This window comes from Pipistrellus kuhlii, unplaced genomic scaffold, assembly GCF_014108245.1.
Source record: "Pipistrellus kuhlii isolate mPipKuh1 unplaced genomic scaffold, mPipKuh1.p scaffold_m20_p_1, whole genome shotgun sequence".
Classification (NCBI taxonomy): Eukaryota; Metazoa; Chordata; class Mammalia; order Chiroptera; family Vespertilionidae; genus Pipistrellus; species Pipistrellus kuhlii.
Genome location: NW_023425404.1, coordinates 82400442 through 82418868, shown reverse-complemented (window position 1 = coordinate 82418868; position 18427 = coordinate 82400442). Strand labels below are relative to the sequence as shown.

At 42.4% G+C, this 18427-nt stretch overlaps 1 long non-coding RNA gene across 1 annotated transcript; it reads left to right on the top strand.

Moving 5' to 3' along the window:
• The first annotated feature begins 1864 nt into the window (after positions 1 to 1864).
• On the top strand, positions 1865 to 17361 carry LOC118727789. The gene is made up of 3 exons (XR_004990664.2): positions 1865 to 1954; positions 4955 to 4962; positions 17351 to 17361. It is a non-coding gene; the product is annotated as an uncharacterized LOC118727789 (long non-coding RNA).
• The last annotated feature ends 1066 nt before the right edge of the window (positions 17362 to 18427 follow it).

The following is an 18427-nucleotide window of genomic DNA, read 5'->3' as shown; positions in this document are numbered from 1 at the left end:
AAAATAGCTCAGTCAGAGAAAAGACAAATACCATATTATTTCACTTCTATGTGGAATCTAATTTATTTATTAACTGACCAACAAAATAAAACCAATGGTGTGGATACATGGAACAGACTGAGAGGTCATAGAGTGGAGTGTGGTAGTGGGTAATGGATAAAAGAAGGTGAAGAGATTAGCTAAAAAACATTTGCATAGGCCATGAACACAGACAACAGTGTGGTGAAGGCCCAGGGAAGCTGGGACTGGGTGGAATTGTATAAAAAGGGGGGAAATGCAGGACATCCCCAATAATATCAACAATTAAAAAATGGTAAATTGGCCACTTCCTAAAAGAAAAGAAAAAAGAACATAAAGGTTATATGAGACACATATAGTACTTTTAACAATAAAGATAAAAAAAAAAGAGGGAGGAGAAACAGTACTGTAGGATGGGTGAAATAAATATAAAATAAAACAAATAGTAAGATCCAAACATAAATATAATATATATAATGTAAACAAACTAAGTGCTTTACTTAAAACTTTATTGCACTGGACAAAGCCAAACCAAAACTTAAAAATATACTGTCCTAAATATAAACATATAGGAAGTTTAAAGAGAATGGAAAATATATATCATGTAAGCATTCACAAAAGAAAGCTGTTAGTCTTTAAGGCAAAAGAGCATTATGAGAGACAAAAAAGGACATTTCATGTTAGTAAGACACAATAATTCTAAATTGTATGCACCTTTTTACATAGCCTCAAAAAATGTAGAACTAAAAGTGGCAGGACTGAAAGAAAAAGTAAACATATTTACAACCAGGTGGGAAATTTTAACACACCTCTCAATAAATAATAGAACATCCTTACAAAATATTGGCAAGAGATAAACATTTAAACATGGCACCCAACAATATTAGAATGCATATCTATTTAAAGTGCATATGAAACATTTACCAAAGTTGACCACAGGCTGCGCAATAAAATTTCAACAATTTTTAGCAGATAAAAACAATACAGAGTAGTGGAATTAAGCAAGAAAAAAAGAGTATCAAAACCTAGAGAAGTCACATATGTTTGGAAATTAAGCAATACACTTTTAAATAATGCATAGTGTTACCAGGTTGGGTTTCTTGGGTTCCCCAAGATAGAAATTGAGAGGAAACCCCAGAGATATTTTCTTTCAGGTTTTATTAAGCTTATGCTGGAGCATAAGGGCGGCAGCACAGAGGAGAGGAAAGGCTCTGCGCTGGCTCAGGGGCTGGCTCTGCTTGGCTGCTTTTGTAAGCTGGGGATAAAGTGGGCCAGAGCAAAAAGAGGGGCTTTCCCAAAAAAGGCAGGCATGCGGAATTTTTCATTTCAGGTTTGGGTGAATTCCTTTTGCAGCTGTGTTGCCTGGGAATTATGTTTGCCCTTTGTTCCGTGGGGCCAAGAGGGCACACTGCTTATTGCCACCACCTAGGAAGGTCCAATAGTGGTCATGTTATCTTGAAATTCAGCGAGTCCAGCCTTAGCTGGTTTGGCTCAGTGGATAGACTGTAGGCCCTTGGACTCAAGGATCCCAAGTTCGATTCTGGTCAAGGGCATGTACCTTGGTTGAGGGCACATACCCAGTGGGGGATGTGCAGAAGGCAGCTGATCAATGTTTCTAACTCTCTATCCCTCTCCCTTCCTCCCTGTAAAAAACCCGATAAAATATATTAAAAAAAGAAATTCAGTGAATCCAATAGAAGATGCCACAGGCAGACGGTCGAATTTTGGAGCTTTCATTTCAAAGACGACAGTGACCTCAAAGGGCTATCACCACTCACACCTTGTGGCCCTGAAATGAGGTTAGGAGTAAGCTTATAAAGGCAAAAAGAGCAAAACAAAACAAAACCAAAAAAAAAAAAAAACACTCTAGGATTGGTGCTGTGAGACTCTATCTCAAGGCCTGGCCTGGCGCCAGCCCTGACAACTCCATCTGGGAGTATTATAGTTTACTAGAGGCCTGGTGCACGAAATTCATGCACAGGGGGGAGGAGGGGGAGAGAAAGTGGCAGGGGTATCCCTCAGCCCAACCTGCACCCTCTCCAATCTGGGACCCTTTGAGGGATGTCAGACAGTCCGTTTAGACCCGATCCCACCAGGACTGCTGGCTCCCAACTGTTTGCCTGCCTGCCTTCCTGATTGCCTGCCTGCCTTCCTCATTGCCCCTAATCGCTTCTGCCTACCAGCCTGATTACCCTCTAACCACTCCCCTGCCAACCTGATTGATGTCTAACTGCTCCCCTGCCAGCCTATTTGCCCCCAAATTCCCTCCTCTGCTGGCCTGGTCACCCCTAACTGCCCTCCCATGTAGGCTTGATAGCCCCCAACTGCCCTCCTTTACAGGCCTGGTCTCTCCCAACTGCTCTCCCCTGCTGGCCATCTTGTGGTGGCCATCTTGTGTCCACATGGGGCAGCCATCTTGTGAGTTGAAGTGATGGTCAATCTGCATATTACTCTTTTATTAGATAGGATAGAGGCCTGGTGCATGGGTGGGGGCCAGCTGGTTTGCCCTGAAGGGTGTCCCGGATCAGGGTGGGGGTTCCCTTGGGGTGTGGGGCAGTCTGGGCAAGGGGCCTGTGGTGGTTTGCAAGCTGGCCAAATCCTCTGGTGACCCAAGTGAAGGCCCTGGTATCTGGAATTTATTTACCTTCTGCAATTGAAACTTTGTAGCCTTAAGTGGAGGCGTGGGCCAGCCAGGGTGTGTGGAAAGCTTGGCTTCCTCTATCACCTGGGAAACTCAAGACTCCTTCCTGCTTTCTCTATGGCTGCAGCCATCTTTGCTGGGTTAATTTTCATACTTACTCTGATTGGTTGGTGGGCATGGCTTGTTGGTGCAGCGGAGTGATGGTTAATTTGCATATTACTCTTTTAATACATAGGATGGCCTTTCAATATGGTAATAATGCTTAAGCAAACAGGTCCTGCAAGATAGATGATTTAAGAGGGAGCAGTGACCAGACCATAGACCAATAAGAACGTACACTAGATTTCCATTACAGCCTCAGATTTCCAGCCCCCTCCCTTATTTTACCATTATTCAAGCCAGCATATTTATAGAAGCTAGAAATGGCATAGTTACTTATCTAGTTTAGTTATAACCTGGAATTAACAGGTCAATGGACCATCTGTGCCTGAAAGGCAGTCCTAATATAATTTATGGGAATAAAATGAAGTGCCTATGGTTCAGATAGAGGGCGAGGGAACAGAACGAAGTCAGTTCTTTCAAGATCCATTTTTCAGTCAGACCTTGATCAACTGCGCCTGTGGGTCAGTAGTTTAAGCAGGCAGTTAGAAGGGAGATAAGCCAAAACTGGTTTGGCTCAGTGGATAGAGCATCGGCCTGTGGACTGAAAGGTCCCAAGTTTGATTCCGGTTAAGGGCATGTACCTTGGTTGCGGGCACATCCCCAGTAAGGGGTGTGCAAAAGGCAGCTGATCGATGATTCTCTCTCATCGGTGTTTCTAACTTTCTATCCCTCTCTTTCTTCCTTTCTGTAAAAAATCATTAAAATATATTAAAAAAAATAAAAAAAGAAGGGAGATAAAAGAAGCTATACCTGCTGCGCACCATATGAACATAACCAATGGACACAGACAGGGGCAGGGTGTGGGCATGTGCTGGGGGTTAGGGGGTGGCTGGGGAATGGTCAGTGGGAGGAAAAGGAGACTTATGTAATAGTTTAAACAATAAAGAATTTAAATTAAAAAAAGAAAAAAAGAGTCTATGAGTCTCCTCCCTCCACTCCTGTTTTTTAACAGCTGTATAGTATTCCATTGTTACTCTTTGGGACAGCATGGATGGACCTGGAAAATATTATGCTAAGTGAAATAAGTCAATCTGAGAAAGACAAATATAACATGATCTCACTTATTTGTGGAATCTAATGAACAGAATGACTTGACCAACAAAATAATATCTGAAGCATGGAGGTATGGAACAGACTGACAGACCTCGATGTGGGTTTCGGGAGATGAGAAGAGATAAACTAATACTTATAGGCATAGCCCACGGTCATGGGAGATAGGGTAATGAAGACATGGGGTGGGTGAGTAGGGGCTGGGAGGAGGGGAGAGAAAGGGAGGAAAATGAGAGATATCTGTAATACTATAACAATAAAAATGTATTAAAAAATTAAAAAAAGAAGATATTTCTGCATTTTTGAGTAGGGAGTGGAGGGATGGTGACATTTTTACCCTGTGGTGCCTCAATAGGTCCAAAATGAAATCCTGATGGTTCAATTTCTGGTCAGGGCACATGCTCGGTGGCAGGCTCGATCCCCAGTGTGGGGTGTGCAGGAAGCAGCTGATCCAAGACTCTCTCTCTCATCATTGATACTTCTCTCTCTCTCTCCCCCACTTTGAAAGCAATAATAAATATTTTAATAAAGAATAAAAAAGAGGTGGACATCATCACAGACTCTAGAGATATCTAAAAGGTAATAAGAGGATTTATGGAAATATGCCAATATGTTGGAAAATTTAGATAAAACAGAAAAAAAATCCAGGGGGCAAGGGAATCAAGAATGACACAAAAGGAAGGAAGTAGAGACTCTGTTATAGAAAAAGGGCGAATTTTCCTAATATTTAAATAAATCTAAGAAATTAAGTATCAATAAAAGGACAAAAATACAGAAGAGAATAGCAACCATGAAAGTAATAAGTGATCCAGGCAAGAATCATCCAGTGAATGCTAGTCAGTGAAAGTTGAATGAGAAACAATATATGTTTCACTCTTTCATCAATCATTCCAATTGTAAATGCTCAGTTTCCTGTAGACTTTAGCCCTGTATACAGTTTATTATTATTATTATAATTTATCCTCCCCCAACTCCACCTGCTTCTTCTCTTCTTATGTGAGCCCAAAATTTATTCTTCTTTATGGTAGAAGGAGCTAGGATTAACCTTATAAGCTTCAGAAACTGCATTTTTACCCCCATTAGGCATCAGTGTTCCTATAATTATTATTTTTCTTTTTCATAAAAGACACTATCTTGAAACTCAAGCTATTGGATTCTTAACTGCTGTATTTGATGGCTGGTTAAAGGAGATACAATGGTAATATTAGGAATCTTTAAATTACAGTTGAAATATAAGGAATCTAAATTTTTTTAAAGTTGTGTACTATTACTTTTTTCAAAACATATCATTAGGAAGAAAAATTCCCCATATGACAGATATATTATGTCTGAGGCTAATCTCCAACAACTTACCTGTTTCTAAAAGCTCAATTTCTATAATTTAAAATAGGCAGTGGGGGCTATTTAAACTCTTCCTCAGTAATTTTTGGATGAGCTTTTACTGTGCTTAGGGCACCAGAGTACGTGTGACATTATTGATCTACTTCATACTGCCATAAGAGTTTCAACAGCTTGTCCTACGTTGCTTTGGGTTGGGGTATTGGACACAGACTTTCAACTAATTTTACAAATGACTGCAATTTGTATGACATTCAAAGGGAAGGAGATAAACGTCTTTCATTTGGTGAATGTACAAGTTATTTGTCAGGATAATGTCCTGTTTCCCTTCATTTCATCTGAACAGAGTGATAAATCTGCATGGTTTTGGAGTTGGCACACCAGTCATCAATAAAAGGCACTTGGTCGCTGTTTCCAAGTAGCTAAATCTGCTTGAAACTTTAACAGTACTATTTTATTAGCTGAGCTGCTGCTTCGAGTTTTTCTCTTAGAAAATGTTTGTATTTTATTGAAAATAATTGTGCTTCCAGATAATAGGAAATAAACAGTAAGCACTGGTAATATCATCCTCTTAACTTAATTACTTTTACTGGTTCACAATTTATTGTGGCTAGATTGAGGAAGTCCAACTGTTAATGGTAAATTACCTGCTAGGTGGATTTGTCTACTCTGCTCATTAAGTTGGGTAAAAACATGGCTGGGATGTGTGTGTGTGTGTGTGTGTGTGTGTGTGTTCATGTATGTGTTTATATGTATGTCTAATGTTTTAATTCCCTTAAGCTTAAAGTAAGAGTTGGAAATACCTCTTTGCAGAAAGTAAACTTAATTTATGTCAATTTAAAATGAAATAGCTATACACTCATGATCTAGTTAGATGTTCAAAATATAAATTATCAGGCTCCTACTGTTTTAACTTTTTTCTTGTATATAATGATTAATCTTGGTGTCCCAGAAAACAATAGTAGAAACTCTTATGGTTGTCACCCTCATCTTTTGACCCAGAGAGATTTGAAGGGTGTCCCTGTGTACATCTCTAGGCTGGGCACCGAACGTGAAGACTGCTCCCTGGGTGAATGAGGTTGAAAACAACTTGGCCATAAATACAGGAAGGCCTTCCAAAAAACAAAATGGAAACTGTACACCAGTTCCAAAGTAGACTAAGCTGAAGTTCTCTTCAAGAACTTAGGAAACAGTACTTTTGGATCTGGGGACAATGGCAAAAATTTAAACCTGTTTTTTTGTCCTAAGGTTGACAGATCATTTATTTTTAACCATGGTCCACTGAAAAATAACTTTCTCTAGTGTTGTTACAAATTTACCAGGAGACCGAAAAAATACACAGGAGTATTGGAGGTACAGGAAAAACCCATTTATTTTCATGTTTTGCATATAACTCAGGGGAGACTGTTTCTCTCCAAATCTTGAGCAAGCCAATATGGAGGAAACTCTCCCTTTATAACTTTTGGTTTCTTTGTCCCCCAAATATGGATGGGACTTCCAGACCCTTTGCAAGCTTTGCTAAAAACCCATGTGTTGGGGTGGGGCTGTGAGGCCACTCTGAAGGCCTGGCCTGGTGCCAGCACTGATAACCCCCTCCTGGGGGTGTGTATTGTTTGTGGTTTATGGCCTCTGTAAAATGGGAGTACTTAGGTAAACAGGTTTTGCAAGACCAGATTGTGAAGAAAGGAGCAGTGACTTAATTATAGGCTATCAAGAATGTACATTAGGTGACTGACTGGCACAGATTCAGATAGCTAGCCCCATCCCCAAATGTCTTATTTTCCCCATCATTATCAGCTTCTTCAGTGATCTTTTAGACACTCAGGAACTGCCTGTGAGTGGAGGACAATAGAAAAGTCATCATGAAGTGAAGCAGATCGTGGGCGATATGAGCAGGTGGCTCCATCACCAAAGTCATGGCAGGACCTCTGTGAGGTGGCAGGTGTTAGGATGCTTTGTGGAACTGGGTTTCCCCAGAAGATCCAGATTCTTGTCAGACTGATAGAGGCAGAAATGGAATAGTGGGGGTCACCTGGAATTGTAAGAAATATAATTATGCTCTATTAACAGTAATTGTTTTGTTCTGATTAAAGAAGGCACATTCTAACCTGGCTGGGAGTTCACCTGGAAATGCAGCTCATCCTTCCCACCAGAGCTGCCTATTATCATGGGAAGATTAACAACCCTATTGCAGAAACCAGAATCACCAGCCCTTTGGAGACCATCAGCACTTTGCATATCACTAATCCTCGGAAGACCTGTAAACTGCTCTCTGGCATACCCTCTTGCCTACTTCCCCATGTAATCTTTGTCCTTCTACCCTCTATAAGCATCTGGCTTATGGTGGGGTGCGGAGCAGATTTTTGAGGATGACCTGCTGCTCTCCCATGCTGCCGCAGTATTGTAATAAATGCTCATATATGATTCAACCCTGTCTCTGCTTAATTGGCTTAAGTAGTGACAGGCAGTCTAGACTCCTTGATTGGTTACAAAACTGCCTTTATATTATGGAATTCTGTGCTTGGGGAACTCTAAATTTGTTTCCTTGAATTGGGAAGAACATGAGTAAGAGGACTTCTGATGTTCCCTTATTCCTAGCCAACCATACAGTCAGTTCTTAGTGGCCACTGCTGCCTCAGAGCAGCACTGGGGGAAGTGGAGCTCTAGGATGAGACCAAAGCAAGGATTTAAGAGTGTGCTGGGTTCAGAGAGACCTGAGTTCAAACCCCACATTTCTCAATTGAAGTCAAATAAAAATTCTTGAACTTTATAGGACTTCAGTTTTTTCATCTGTAATATTCAGTTTTCTTCACAGTTTTTTAAAATAAGAGTTAAATGAGATAATGTGTTTGAAGTATTTTGCATAGTGTTTCGTTTATAATCAGAATCTAATGTTAGTCATATGGCAAAATTTGATATTACTCCAGCTACAATCTTCTTCTACACTTCTTTACATTTTTCATCAGTGCTTGATAAAGCACACAAGGTAAATCAATGGAGTTTATGATGAGTATTACCAAATATATTTCCTGCTAATGAGGGATATTAATAAAATAATCACACTAATAAACGTGTAATTTAAAACTGGTTTAAATGCTCTGAAAGAAAGGAACAAAGGCTTGAAAGGTTATATTTACAAAGGGATTTGGTTTAGATTCAAGTCAGAGTAAACTTCCCTGAGGAAATGCCATTGGCATCATGTCTAAAGGATGAGTAGGAGTGAGCTGGTCACTGAGAGATTGTAGAACCTAAGAGAAAGGCCAGAGGTAGGAGATCCTGGGGGCTTCCAGGAACCTGGAGGAAGCCAGTGTGGGTGGAGGACAGGAAAGGCAGAGAGGAGGCAGAGATGGGGGGGTAGATAGAGGTGGTTATGGGGAGGCAGTGGTGGTTGCTAACATTTATTGATCCTGTGCAAGCCAAGTAGGCTGGGCCCATATGGAACCACTTTATACCCAAGCCTTAGCTTGAGTTTCTTTGTGAATCTAGGCTACAAATCCATTCTGGGGCCCATGGCCAAGGTTATGTGGTTTCCTTTCCTTTTCCTTCTTGCCTCCCTGCCTTGCAAGCAGTCTCAGTAGTTTTCCCTGTGAGCCCTGGGGTGTGTGTGCATGTTGGGAAGAGAATGGATTTAGGCCCAAGTATAGGCCTGAATGTGGAAAGGTGTCCTGTGAGGTTCCCCATCTTGATGAGACCCAGGCCTTGGTTTCTGTTTCCCGACCTCCCTGGCCCATTTTAGCAACAGCCCTCAGTGTGAAAGCAACTTAGATGCTTTGATGTTCTGCCACCTCTCTGGGTTCCCATTTCCCCTTAGATCTTAGTTACTAGTTGATTGATGTTTTCAAGGAGTTTGTATGTATTTTGGTCTGAAAATCTGGTGCATGATTGCAGGAATCAGAAATCCATCTGACTCTATTGCATATGTTTTCTCTCTCAGCTTGTGGAAACCTTGTGTAATCGGGAGTGATATGGTTTTGTTTGCTTTTTTTTCCCTGAGGAGTTGAGTAACTGAAAAAATGTTTTATTGTGGTAAAATATAAATAATATATAATTTATCATTTTAACCGTTTTAAGTGTATAATTCAGTGTCATTAACTACATTCACAATGTTGTGCAACCATTGCTAGAACTTTTTCATCATCTAAATAGAAAATTTGTCCTCATTTAAACAATAATTCCTGATCCCCCATCTTTTCCCCCCACCCTTGGTAACCTTTAATCTACTTTCTGTCTTTCTATATTTGACTACTTTAGGTGCCTAGTAAAAAATGGAATCATACAATATGTGTCTGGCTTATTTCACTTAGCATGTTTCTATGTTGTAGCATGTATCAGAATTTCAATCCATTTTATGGCTGACTAATAATCATTGCATTATTTATCTACCTTGCGGCAGTCTTTTCGCAGCAAGGGTTCAGGAATCTGGAGAAGGGCTGTGCATAAATGGATAGAGACTAGACAAGAAATATAAATTTGGAAGGCATTTTAGGGGAGCCAGATGAAAACTTAGCTCTAGTGACTAAGTTTTCTGAATGTCTGGACCCATGACTTTTTATTTACTGGAAAACCCATTGGCCTTTTAAAAAAGCAGATATACATATCAAAGATAAGGTTTGGTAAATAGGAAAAGATTATCAGGTTAGGGCAGTAGTAGGCAAACTGCTGCTCCCGAGCCATATGCAGCTCTTTGGCCCCTTGAGTGTGGCTCTTCCACAAAATACCACGTGCGGGCACGCACATACAGTGCAATTGAAACTTTGTGGCCCATGCACAGAAGTCGGTTTTCAGCTCTCAAAAGATTTTTTTGATCGTTATACTGTTGATATTTGACTCTGTTGACTAATGAGTTTGCTGACCACTGGGTTAGGGGAAATGCCTACAGCTGTTCAGCAGCAGGTAATAATATCAGATTATTGCCCTGCTGAAGCCCCAAGGTCCATCAGCCTTCTGATGAACTTCTCGCATAATTATAACCTGCTGGAATTTGCCTCCAGCACTACCTCTACCACATTTTGTTATCTATTCATCTGATGATGGACATTTGTGTTGTTTTCACTTTCAGGCTATTGTGAATAATGCTGCTATGAACATTGGTGTACAGGTATCTGAGTGCCTGCTTTTAGTTCTTTAGGGTATATAACCGAGGAGACAGAAAGAAGCTAGGTAGATAGGGGTGGGGCCATGGGAGAAGAAAGTAAAACTGGGAGCCCAACTCAATGGAGTTACTGAGATACCCCAACTGGGCAGAGGAAGAGGGCATGTTCGGTAGGTACAAGCTTTTAAATATATGGTATTACTAAGACAGGCAACGTGCAGATAATCAGTCACAAAGCAGTAAGGCGTATAAACCAATCCCAAGGATGTTGCTAAGACAAAATTCTTTGACAGGACTAATCAGGAACTCACAAGCACACATATAAAAAAGCATGTGCTTCCTCTCCTCTCCCCTGTACACTAGGTTCTTGGGTTGATGGCAGGAGATGTGTTCCCCTGAGCCCATGTGGCTTATGGCCATGTGGGCCTCCACACATGGATAATAGACTTTAATTAGCTTGGATGCTGAACTACTCCCAACTGTAACATGGAAAGAAGCTCTGGACACTGGGCTGCTCCTGAACCCCAGCTGCTCCTTTTCCAGGACTGGCTTCTCCCAATAAACTTTGGTCTTGCTGTTTTTGTCTGTGACTTCATTCTTGGATTTCATGAGAGAATGAACTCAGACTCAAAAACCCCACATTTCAGTTTCATAACTAGAAGTGAAATTGCTGGGTCATACAGTAAATCTGTGTTTTACTTTTGAAGGAACCAATTATGTATTTTTGAAGTTACCTTATATGACACGAGCTTTATGCCCCTGAGCCCTAGTACCAGTCCTTAAACCTGATCCTCTCTGAGATAGTATCTGTCCTGTGTGCTTCTGTAGCCCCTACCTTGGTCCTGTGACCCCATACATAGTACTTAACATGAATTTCTTGGGGTTTCCAGTAGGGAAGATCTGTGCCTAGTCTAGCACACCCTTTGAGGGGTGTGTTTATACTCTTCCCTACAGGGAATGGCCTTGAGACACAGCCCCTGACAATCAGTCCCCCTTCCATGTTGACTTAGTGCAGTCTAGACTGAATGCTCTGAGCTCAGCCACACCCTCACTCTGGTCAATAGACCCTTCGATCTATTTGCCCTGAATTCTAAAGGTTAAGGATGGAGGATGAAGCAGGGTCCCCAAAGGCAGGGTGTGCCCATGCTGGGTGCTAATCACTGGCCAGAGCTGGGAGCTCAGGCTATTTTGTGCTCCAAGGAGCAGCAGAGGGCTTACACTTATACAATACTAGAGTCCATGCACAAATTCATGCACCTTGAAAGGAACTGTGGGCTGCTAGGCTGTGGTAGGCATGGGGGTGGGTCTTTGCCCATCCTCTGTGCCCCCACCTTGTCCCTCCCACCATGGCCCCAGGTCCTCTGTCTGCTGGCAGCCCCACTTCCACCACTGCAGCTCTTATATGCTGATGGCATTGGCCCCACTCACACCCGCTGACAGCATGGAGCCGTTGGGGCCAGCACCATCAATTGGCTGCTGCCCCAATTGCCCCTCGGGAGCAGGGGGGGATTGGAGAAGCCATCAGGGATGATCAGGGCTGGCAGCCGCTCGTCGCACCCACTGATGGTACCCAGTGATTGGGATCAGTGCCGGGCCTGGCAGTGGGTACAAGCAGCAGCTCTGGCACCAGCTGCCAGTGTGAGCAGGGCTAGCATCAGCAGCAGGTGTGAATGCTGGGTGGGACCATGGTGTGCGGGAGCAAATAATTTTCAGTAACCACCAAAGGCTTGCCCTGATGACAACGACCAGCGCCCCACCTTGGTCTGGTGCACCTGTTCACCTGCTCCACCATCTTGTCCTGTCAAACGCCTGCCAAGTTTCACATGCCCCCTGGTGGTCAGCACATGTCATAGCAACTGTTGTTCTGGTTATTCTGCTGTTCAGTCTATTTGCATATTAGCCCTTTATTACATAGCATTTCTAGAGGCTAGATCAGGAAACAACTAAACACTTTTTTCTTCTCATTAGGGGTTTTTTTTTTCCCTTTTAAAAAGTTGTCGTAAAATATATATAGTATCAATAAAAATGTACAATTTTAACCATCTTGAAATGTGTGGGTTTCAGTGGCATTATTTCATTCACATTGCTGTACAACTTTTCCATTAGTTTAGATCTTTATTTATGGTCAAAAGAGATTATGCCTTTCTAAATACTAAAAAGAGTTTTACCTTAATTAATCTAAGGTAATCATTAATCATATACTGTTCCCCAGTGTATATGATTTTGTAAACTTTCACAGCATTACAACTAAACTAGAGGGACAAGGCTGTTGAAGAGAGAGTATGAGCCGCAGAATTGGAGCCCTCCTCTCCACTTCCCTGTTCCTGTCTCCTTCCTCTGCCTCCATTCTCCTCTCTTTGTTTCCATAGCATTTTTTGTTTCCATAGCATTGGGAATCAGATTTCCTGACGCTGTTCTCTTCCAGGAAGAACGATGCCTGCAGGACTCGGTGCTGCCCTGGGAATGAATAATAGTAATTAATTCCTGCTTTTGTCTGCAGTAGTAGATGACAGCTGAGGTAGGGAGGCCAAAGCAAAATAAAGAACTGGACTCTTTAGCTTTTTAAAACACGAAATGATCACGATTTTAGGCTATAAACCTGTTAGGTTTTTATTTCAGTGTCATTGTTTCAGAGAGCAAGTGCATTTCAGAGAATTTGCAGCCATGAAGCATAGCCCTGAGCTGTCATCTTGTTGCAATGGGCACTGGGCTCGGCTGCTGGGAGGCAGCTTCCTCATTAACCTTGTCCCTGACTCTGAGGGAGATGGGCTCCACGCCTGCTGAAATCTCTCCGCAGCTCATATGGAGGGCCCCTGTTCCTTCCATCAGTCAGGGAGCCTCACCTCCATGCTCCAAAGCATCATGGAAGTTGGAAGGAGTTGGAAGGGTGGAAGGGAACTAATCTGGGCCCCACTTTGCACGTTAGATCATTGTGGCTCTTCCTCAGAAGTGCCTGTTAGCTGAGGCAGGTCCAGGGGCAGAAATAAACTCCTCCCCTTCAGGCCACAAGACTGACTGTCTGCTGCCAGGTTGGGCCCAAGTCAGCAGCGCTAGGGTTTTAGCGCCCTGAATAGCACAGTCTGCATGCTCCCGCCTCTGCCTCTCTGAGCTTTTTCTCTCAGTGTTGTAGAAGAGCCACAGACCCCCTTCGTCCTTTGTTTCCTTCCTGTTTACCCAGGTAGCCGGCCTGTTTGGCCCCCCTAGGCTTGCGGGAGCCTTCCTAAAGATGTGAGACTGTGGCTGATTTATGTGTGCCTGGCTGCATAACTTAACAGGGTCTGTTACTCTCAATAGATGGCCGGCCACACAGCTGTGCGTAGGAGCAGCTGCCTTCTCTGCCTTTGTCTAGCCTCCCTCTTTCACCTCCCACACATTGATTAGTGCTGCCTGGCCCCGCCCCCAGGTGCTTCCCTGACCACGTGGATACAATGTCTTGAGCACAGTTTAAGGCAGCGATGGAGAACAAAGGTTGTTCATAAACAGTGAGTTGTGGGTGGTAGTATTAACTCTTAAAAACTAAAATCAGCTCTCCCAGTGGCCTCTTAAATTGTGTGGGGCTTTTCTTCTCGTCCCAAAACAGGCTACTTTAAACAGAGGCTCCAGAGCTGGCCAGAGTACAGAACAAGTATTTGGGCCTTGGTGTCTCAGAGTGCAAACCCCAACTTGGCTGGTGAGAGTGTGTTCCCCTCAAAACACATCTGCATGCACACTCACCCACACGCTCCCTCGCACACATCCAGAGTCTGGGTCTCTGGGCTGGGCGCCAGGGCCTAGAATCCTGGCCTCAAGGGGCTCATTGCAGATTGGGTGTTCACAAATGCTTGCATCCAGGCCTTGACTTCCCCTTTCCCTCCATCAGGGCTCCTTCCTCTACTTTCAAATCTCAGCACTGTCTACCAGTTCCCTACCAAATCTTAGGGAGGATCTGATAGCATTTGATAAGGCCTTGTCCAGGGCCATCTGTGTTGTGGAGTGAAATCCCACTGAGTGAGTGAGCAGTATCTTAGAGATATTGCTGGCCATCAAGTGCCAACAACTTGCCCCTTTTCTTGGTGGCCACTGGAGTGGATCTTGGGACTAGAGTTCACAACAGGGCCCTAAAATAAACTTAAGCAGGGCTGCCTAGAGGAAGGGACACAGGACTCCCAGACAGACTCTCCAGGTCCTAGCTTTTCTACTTCCTGGCTGTGAGACCTTGGGCAAATTATTTAACCTCTCTGAGCCTCAGTTACCTCATCGATAAAAATGAAGAGAAAGAATGTTCCCTCTAGGCCCTAGAGTCCAGGGGCTATTGATAGGATTAAAAGAAACAATGCATGTACAGCACTTGTTGTTTTATTGGGGCTCTAAACATGGCAGCTATAATGAGTATTGTTATTTTGCTATCTCTTTGGGCCAAGGCTTTGACCTCTGGGCGAGGGACACCTATTGGCACACATGCTGATGCACCCAGTGCTGGTTTCAGGGGCAGGGCCAGTGAAAGCCTCATTTCTTGGACCTAATAAGAAGGAAGCCTCAGAGTGTGGGGATGACAGGAATCTCAGGCTCTGGCTCATTCCCTAACTCTTCTGGGGTTCCAGTTTTCCCACTTGGCACTGTAGTATCTGACTGGGAGGCCAGATTGCCACTGTGGTGAGTGCAGGAGGAGAGGGACATGGGGCTCTGAATGGCCTTGGCCATAGGTGGGCAGTCAGTCCTGGGCCACCTCAGGGATCTTCTCTGGGCACCTATCAGGCCTAGAAGACCTGCTAAAATAGATGCCAAGAGAGAGGCCAGAAGCACTGAGCAGATGTTTGGTGTCAGCATGGGCAAGAGGCCTAAGAAGCCCCTGCTCCAAAGGAGAGAGGCCAGGGAGGGCCAGAGAACTGGGAGGCTGAGCAGAACCAGAGAGAACAAAGAGCTTGGGACCCACGGTCTGGGGCCAATGGTTTAATTTCTCAGATGACAGATGCTTCCCTTCTGTGTATCATGTGAAGAGCAGCTTTCTCCCTGCTCATCTGAGGACCCAAACCATGTTGTTTGGCATGTGAGGAGGACAGAACATGTTATATCAACACAGGTCATTGCTTAAGACTAGCCTGACAGGGAGTCTGCCTCAGGACACAGCTGGAAGCTGGGAAAGTGCCCGCTGGATCCTACTTTTTATCCACTTCCCCCCAGGCACCTGGCGCCTACCCTGTTTTTGGGGAGCTTGGGGCTCACGTGGGCTGCTGATTTCTGACTCCAGCCCCTCCTCTCCATCTATTTCTCAATTGCATAAGCTCAGCTCTGCAGCTATGTTCATGCTGAGGGCCAAGCGTGCTTTTCCACTCTTTTCCAAACTATGTGTGCCCAAACATCCACTTATCCCAAAAGGGAGCAGACTGTCATAGGTGATAATGGCATGACAGACATTTTGATTTGGCATTTATGTGAATGACTATCATTTATGTGTATATATACTCATATATAAAATAAAAATTATCATGTATATCCTGTGTTTGAACCTGACTTTCTCCATTTAGTATATTGTGACTGCTTTTCATTGTCCTTATATGTACTCTTCAATAACATAATTTTAAAAATATATATAATTTATTTATTTTTTAAAGAGAGGAAGGGAGAAGGGTTGAGAGTTAGAAATATCAGGGAGAGAAACATTGATTAGCTGCCTCCTGCGTATCCCCTACTGGGTATGTGCCCGCAACCAAGATATATGCCCTTGACTGGAATAGAATCTGGGACCTTTCAGTCTGCAGGCTGACGCTCTATCCATTGAGCCAAACCAGTCAGGGCAATAACATAAATTTTTGCTATTGTTGGTAACCCTCACCCCAGGATATTTTTTTCCCATTGATTTTCAGAGAGAGTGGAAGGGAGGGGGAGAGATAGAGAAAGAAACATCAATGTGAGAGAGACACATTGATAGGTTGCCCCCTGCATGCACCCAGACAAGGCAGAGGTTAAGCCTGCAATGAAGGTACATGCCCTTGACTGGAATCAAACTTGAAACCCTTCAATCTGCAGGCTGATGCTCCAACCATTGAGTCAAATCGGCTAGGCCTATAACATAATTTTTAATGACTGCAAAGTATTTCCACGAGGCCCCCGAAGTGAGGTGCCTGCAAGATAATCCCCTGGAGCAAGAGAATAAAATATTGCAGCTTTCTTTTATATTTCTTTTTATCCAAAGGTAAAAAATAAATCAAACTTTCTTGATATTCTAATACCTAGATTCACCCTGGTGCTGTCCCCAGTTTGGGAGTCTGTGGTGCCTGTGGTGCCTCTGGGTCCTGGGAAAGGCGTGGGGTGCAATAGCACCTCACACTTTGTTTGCTTTTAGCAAATTGCAATTTACTGCAGTTTATGAATTTGTGTTAAAAATATTTCTGGACTGCATTCTTTTAACCAATAAGCCTCACAAAATGGACAAGTGGTTTAAAAAGCTTCCTGAAAAGAAAAAGCAGAACACAAGAGGAGAACAAGAAAATGGCAGAATGGATTCTTCTTCAGCTTTTAGTAAGAGCTTATCATAATCTTTATTAGCTGTTAAAACGACAACAATAAAATCAGATCTGAAAAAATATCAGCTAACAATGGATTAACATTTTCAGAGGATAATTGATATATTGGCCATTTCATTCATAATGACCTTATTCAAAAGTGTATATTCTACCTTAAGAGCTAACAAGACTATTACCATAGGCAAGACATGAAAAAATGTAATATAAAGAGTATATAAAGACAAATTTCAACATTTTCCCATCAGTGTTTAAAGTCATTAAATATTTCAGTACTTAAAGATTTTTTTTTTTTTTTTTTTTTTTTTTTTTTTTTTTTTTACCAAATTACTAATAATAAATGTTTAGAAACATAAAAGCCACAAATCATGGTAAAACCAGTCAAACACATAGAAAAAATCTGAAGATGAATTTAAATGTAGTCTTGTGGCAGAAAATTCTATTGGAAGATGCATAGCAAGCAATTGCTGAAGATTAAAATACAGAATACGCTGTGGGCATTTTGCCAGGCAGTTGGATGAAAGTACATATGTTTCTAACCCGATTCAGTTATGGCATTCGCTAAATTCTGTTTTTAAAAACAAAATAAATTGAGTATCTTTTTCTAAGCCACTACAGGAAGGGTAATGAAAGGATATACACTGAGTGGCCAGATTATTATGATCTCTGAACACATAATAATCTGGTCACTCATTGTATATCCTATATAATAAAAGGCTAATATGCAAATTGTCCCCTCAACCAGGAGTTTGACCAGCAGGCTGGCCAGCCAACTGCCCATGTTTCCTCCCCCTGGCCAGACTGGCCAGACCCCACCCATGCACAAATTCATGCACCGGGCCTCTAATATGTGTGTGTGTGTATATATATACTGAGTGACCAGATTATTATGCATTCAGAGATCATAATAATCTGGCCACTCAGTGTATATTCTCAATGTTAAATAATATCTTCAATAATGGTTAAAAACAACAACAAAAAAATGATGTAAGCCCTGGCTGGTTTCACTCAGTGGATAGAGTGTTGGCCTGCAGACTGAGGGGTCCCAGGTTCGATTCTGGTCAAGGGTATGTACCTTGGTTGCGGGCACATACCCAGTATGGGGTGTGCAGGTGGCAGCTGATCAATGTTTCTCTCTCATCGATGTTTCTAACTCTCTATCCCTCTCCCTTCCTCTCTGTAAAAAAATAAAAAAAATAAAAAAAATTAATAAAACATATTTAAAAAAACTAAAAGAAAACCAATGTAAGTATAAGTGGAGAGATAGTGCATGCTACAGCTGCAACAAGATTCTCAAGCATCATTATACACACACACACATACACACACACACACACACACACACACACACACACTGGTCTAGCACTGTAATTTTTAACCAGTATGATGCAAGAATTTTTAAAACATGCAACATGCAATACCTGACTATTTAGTCAGGGGCACTAACCTCTTTTCCCTTAGATTGCCAAATTAAAAAATGATAACACCAAACACAACAATAGCTGTCTGGTATGAATGAGTCAAAATTATACTTGTGGTTTTTTTTTTGTGTTTTTTTGTTGTTGTTTTGTTTTGTCAGTTTGGCAAATTTTTTGGTGTGTTGCAGACTTTTATTAATTAGTTTAT